The sequence below is a fragment of the Diaphorina citri genome, unplaced genomic scaffold (assembly GCF_000475195.1).
Source record: "Diaphorina citri unplaced genomic scaffold, Diaci psyllid genome assembly version 1.1 scaffold4381, whole genome shotgun sequence".
Classification (NCBI taxonomy): domain Eukaryota; kingdom Metazoa; phylum Arthropoda; class Insecta; order Hemiptera; family Psyllidae; genus Diaphorina; species Diaphorina citri.
The window spans coordinates 5060-11105 of record NW_007381780.1 but is presented as its reverse complement, the minus strand read 5'-3'; the positions used below and the strand labels follow the sequence as shown (position 1 = coordinate 11105).

Sequence of the window (6046 nt, the reverse complement as noted above, 5' to 3'; positions counted from 1 at the left end):
CCTCCCACTTTGAGTTCTTGCTGATAGAATGGCAGTAGCTCGCCTTCCAGAGTTACCTGGGGAGAAAAGGCATTGGTTATTGTCCTCGATCCCGTCGCCTCCCACTTTGAGTTCTTGCTGATAGAATGGCAGTAGCTCGCCTTCCAGAGTTACCTGGGGAGAAAAGGAAAGGAATTTATAATTATTTCTGTGACCGTGAGATACGCCAGGCACCTATCTCAAGGTGTTGAAAAGTTTGGAATAAGGGGTGCACTCAGTCTCCAAAGGGCAAATTAGTTAAAAGAGGTTTGACAGAGGGAACTGTACCTGCTAAGGTCTCATCGTCCCGAAATCGAGGAGGAAAGGAAAGGAATTTATAATTATTTTTTGGGGTCGAGTGGATTGGAACACATCACATGCCTTCAGGTACACTCCATTTGTCGAGGGTTTAGGCATTGCCTTGCCCTTGGGATCAATTTAATTTGAAGAAACCCATTTACTGATGAAAATTTGTAATTTCTGTGACCGTGAGATACGCCAGGCACCTATCTCAAGGTGTTGAAAAGTTTGGAATAAGGGGTGCACTCAGTCTCCAGAGGGCAAATTAGTTAAAAGAGGTTTGACAGAGGGAACTGTACCTGCTAAGGTCTCATCGTCCCGAAATGACAAAAGAAATAGCCGATCGTAAAGCAAAGACTTGAATCATACAATCGTCATTTCATCGCCCGAACACTTTCGCTCCCATGGGGTCTTCAAGTTGTCACCGTCTTAGAGAAAGAGTCAGCATTACAAGAAATACGAGTATACTCGTATCCAATAACTAATAGTAATAGGTACTTATTTATACTGCTCGAATAGGACTGAAAAGTCCCTTTACTCCGGCATCCGGCAGTGGACTACTATCATTACTGTCAATTTTTCGGCGATACCTCGGCTGGAATTCAAACCACAGCCTCCTGATACCAAGCGAACAGGTTGACGGCTACGCTACCTAGACAGGTTATAAAGGCCGGGACACACTGATAAAGCCGAGGTTATATAGGCCAAGAGAAACCGATCTCGTCCCAACATACGGCCGAGTGTTGGACGCGCCACGGCGAAGAAGAAAAACAAAGTATTTGACAAAGGCAGCCACCCTAACATCACGTTACGTTACGTCACGTCACGTGACGTGATAGTAGTGTGGCTGTCCCGAACGAAATTAGCTATGTACAATATTATTGGAAAACTTTGCACTACATCTTTCTGACCCCCCATGAGCTCGCGTGACGTGACGTCAGGATAATGTGTTTCTGCCTTTTGAACAATTTGTTCCACTATACCTACTAGTGGTGTTCCATTATACTAGAACGAGTAACGAAAAGGGCGCGCACCGTCGTCAGGATAATGTGTTTCTGCCTTTTGAACAATTTGTTCCACTATACCTACTAGTGGTGTTCCATTATACTAGAACGAGTAACGAAAGTAATTTTGAACAATTGCCCATTCCCTCATTGACGTCATGTAGAAATTAGACAGCGTAACAATTCTAATGACACCGAAAAAAACGTCGTATGCCCTTCTCCTCTGGCCTACTGTCCCCCTCGAATTTGTTGCTCCGGAAACGAAATCGCCTATCAGTATGGATTGACATTCCACATGTAAAAGTATTCTCCCTATATGAGTGAAGATTCACAACAATGATTTGTAAAATTTATGGGAAAAATTCATGTTCTTTGGGATCAAAAAGAAAGAAAAGAAAAAGAAAGATCAAAAAGAAAATATTGTTCAATTGCCCATCAGTTCTTTAAAGGAGTTTGATTTAACTGCCACTAGATCAATGAAGAGACTATGCAACCCCCCTCGAATTTGTTGCTCCGGAAACGAAATCGCCTATCAGTATGGATTGACATTCCACATGTAAAAGTATTCTCCCTATATGAGTGGAGACTCAACGATGATTTGTAAAATTTATGGGAAAAATTCATGTTCTTTGGGATCAAAAAGAAAGAGTTCAAAATATTGTTCAATGGCCTATCAGTTCTTTAAAGGAGTTTGATTTAGCTGCTACTAGATCAATGAAGAGACTATGCAAGAGATGGCTGAACGACTGGGAGGAATTGACCCAACATAGAGTTCTTTGGAGGCAAGCAGTCTGGTCGGCACGGGATTCACATATCAGATATCACTCATATGCTATTGGAGTGAGTGTATAAGTTTAATTTAATGTCATCTTTTAGTCAATGTAAAGCTTTTATAGTGACGGTGGTTTTACCCTCCATTTGGTGACACCCTGAGTGGATAATAGGAAAATCCAGTAGCACACGATTGGCCAGATGGTCATTTGGTCACCCATCTGTATACCAACCACGCGTAACGTTGCTTAACTTCATTTATTCATTGGGAACTGGTGTGTTCAACGTGCTATATCGCCACTGACTGGAAAGGTAACTGAAATCTCGTCTCCCCTGCATGAGAAAATGGTTGATAGCCAATTTCGGTTACCCATCCGTACACCAACCACACTTAACTTTGCTTAACCTCAGTGAGCATGGTGTATTCAACGTCCTATCGCTGCGTGCTGGCTGGAAAAGGTAACTGAAATCTCATCTAAACTGTACGAGAATTTCGCTGTTGATGGACGGTTTCGCTTTCAACAGTTGATAGCCAATTTCGCTTCTCAAGCGACCACATTTCTCTCCTATGGGATATTAACCCTAATGGAAACGCCAACATCACCCCTACCGGTGGAGCGTTCACCTTATTGGCCACCGCTCAAAATTTTGCACCTTCACGCAAAAGAAACGTTTTGCACTCCGAGTCAACGGTGAGTTTTCAATCGTAACTATCTCTGGTCGGATTAATATCGAGAGAAAATGAAGCCCAACATCCGATTAGGCACATACTACGGGATGGGCATGCAACGACACAGACCACTTGCGTGTAATGTGGCAGTTCTTTCATTGCTACGAAATAAAAAAGGCGGTGAAACACTCATCTCAAAAAAAATAAAAAAAAAAAAAAAAAAAAAAAAAAAAATCCGTTGTGTAGTGGTTAGCAAGTTAGACTTCGGATCTGGAGCTTCGGACGTTCCCTTGAAAAAAAAAGGCGAGTTGAGGTTACTTTTAGAGATTTGATAGAGGGAACCGTAACTGCCAAGGTCTCATCATCCCCAGAGCGAAGAGAGAAGGAAGACAGGATATTAGAAAGCTAGCTGTTGCGAGAAGGAACCGTATCTGATTAGGATAAAATCCGCCCGGACGGGAATCGAACTCATAACCTGGCGCTTACAAGGCAGACGAGCTACTTTCTATAAGCCACAGTATAAGCTACCTAGGCTGACTGACAATCAAGTGAACGTGGGTTCAATCCGGGCAAGACATCGTTCAAATTTTCAACATTATTTGATAAAATTAACCACAGAATAGAGAATGGAGCTCGAAAGATTCTAAAGGGATTAACGTGCCCTATTTGGCCACCCTCCAAATTCCAATCAATTGAAAAGGACAATAGGAGATACTGTTGAATTGAAATGACAAATTCAATCTCTTCCGAATCTTATTTGGACAGATTTTTGGTAGGAATAAGAATTCGTGTAATCTGAGTATTCAACAAGGTTCACTAGTAGCATTTTTCGGCTTTTCCCGTGTTCAGACGGGGTCGTCGTTTTTCGTCAGTCTCTCAGTTAGCCCTAACTAAGGTGATTGCTTTGGGCTGACATTTGGGTTTGGCTACAATTTTACGCTCTTCGCACTCAACCTTCTTTGCTATTTCTTTAGCAAGGGAAATTCAGACTGGTAGCATTATCATCAATTCATCACCATCACAACCCCTACTGGCTTTTCCTGACCCATCTCAAAAAAGAAGGAACTAGTGTCCAATGACATGACCGTAGAAGAGTCAAAGGGTTAATCTCAGATGACTCAAATCGCCGCATTCATGTCTGGTCCAAAATATTCGATGAATGTGAAAGTAAATGGAATGATGTAGGGCACTATCTCTCGATTTACAAAATTCAGATGAAAATAATAATGTGACAAAACCAATATATGTAGTTTGAATAAGGTAAATAGGCAATTATTGAGGTTCAGTGAACTGTAGATATCAGCTCAGCCGGATGTCGACGGTTCCCTGTTACATACCTTGGATCAGGATAGGTCTCGCGCTGAAATTTCGGTTCAATATCCTCAACAATTTTCGGTTCCATTCCCACAGGAATAGCAGGAACAAGAGGGGGCCTCGACAGTTTCTTATTCGTCCCCATAATTTCTGTCCGTCACGTTAAACGCTTTGCTAATGTCAATCACAATCATGAAATTGAAAACGCTATTGCTCACCGCCATAAGCACTTACTTTCCTTATCCTATAATAAGGAAAGTTGTGGAATTCTACTGAATGTCCTTTAAAAAGCACTTTTGTATGCCCACTTTTGCCTATTATGTAAAATTAGGTAGGTAAGATATTGTAAAGTAAGGAAAGTGATGATTCTACTAAATGTCCTTTAAATAGCACTTTTGTATGCCTACTTCTTCTATTGCCTGTTATAATTAGGTAAGATTTTGTGAAGTGTCCAAATCTTGCACTCCCAATTAAATAACTTAATTGTTTGTTTAATTAGAAGATTATGAATGTCCTTTAAAAAGCACTTTTGTATGCCCACTTTTGCCTATTATGTAAAATTAGGTAGGTAAGATATTGTAAAGTAAGGAAAGTTATGATTCTACTAAATGTCCTTTAAATAGCACTTTTGTATGCCTACTTCTTCTATTGCCTGTTATAATTAGGTAAGTTTTTGTGAAGTGTCCAAATCTTGCACTCCCAATTAAATAACTTAATTGTTTGTTTAATTAGAAGATTAGATTAATCTTCTAGTTGCAGTAGGTATAAATTAATTAAAAGTTAATTAGAATCTTTAATGTTGGAATTTTGATTGCGATCAGCTTTTCCTTTGTAGTTAAACGCCTATAGGGTATAGCAGAGCGTTATTAAAGTGAAAATATGTAAATAATAAAAAAAGATATTTCTTGTCTTTCTATTTATATCAAAGTAAATACAAAATAGATAAAATAAATACATACAATCTTACGAGTATTTTGCTTAGTTTGTTAATTGGTTAAATGAATTTTAAATATTTTTTAAGTACTGTTCAATTTTAACTTTTTTACTCTTCAAATTGTGATCAATCTCTCCTGAACCTCATGCTTCAACATGAAAAAAATCTGGTGTGAACATCACACGACTTTTCTTGTCCTATTGAATTGGGCTTTTCTGGGGGTTTAGGTATGGTTTGTGGGAGGTTTTTTCCCATGATTTTTTCGATATCTCTAACCGTTTAGTTAGTAGGGCCAAAAAGCGGTCGAAATACCGCGAAACGCTGAACTGATCTTAACCAAAAGTTTCGTGTTGAAATTTGAAGTTGAAGACTACATACCAAATTTCAAGTCTCTAGCTCTTACCGTTCTCGAGATACCTACCTATGTTGTTTACAAACAGACACATACACGGACCAATGGCTAAAACTTTGGATTTGGGCTCTTGGGGACCTCAAAACCTGTTTTAGCACTAAAAACTGACCATCCAAAAATTTTCTCGGATACATTACTTTCCTTAGGCCAGCCACTCACTATAGGCCAGACCTGACAGGTACGACTGAAAAGGTCCGCCTGTCAGATCTACCTGATGGTCAGTGGCTGGGCCTTATTATACGATAAGGAAAGTAAAAAGGAGGAGTGTTATCAAATTGATAATAACCTTTGAGTCCGTTATCAATCCTGCGTAAGAATCTACGTAAACAAATCAGTCATTCATAAAAGATAAAATATGTTTGCAACTGAACATGAAAAATGATTCAGACGAATTGTTTCAATGATATGTTTGTGTGGTAGCACTGTACACAATCGGAATGAGAATGTTTCCTGCCCTAGGTCGCAGGTTCGAGTCCTGCCCAGGGCAAACTTTATCCGAAAAAGACAAGGTTCGTTCGCGCAACGTTCGGTTTTCTCTTATCTTGTCCTTTTTCCTTCAATTTCGAAACATTAAGGGCAATAGTTTCCTCTAACAAACCTCTAAAAATTCCCTAGGTCGCAGG

At 39.8% G+C, this 6046-nt stretch overlaps 1 long non-coding RNA gene across 1 annotated transcript; it reads right to left on the bottom strand.

Annotated features, from left to right (window-relative positions):
* Positions 1-4144: 4144 nt before the first annotated feature.
* Positions 4145-5113, bottom strand: LOC113472229. The gene is made up of 2 exons (XR_003394641.1): positions 5037-5113; positions 4145-4391 (listed from the first exon to the last, which is right to left on the bottom strand). It is a non-coding gene; the product is annotated as an uncharacterized LOC113472229 (long non-coding RNA).
* Positions 5114-6046: the final 933 nt, after the last annotated feature.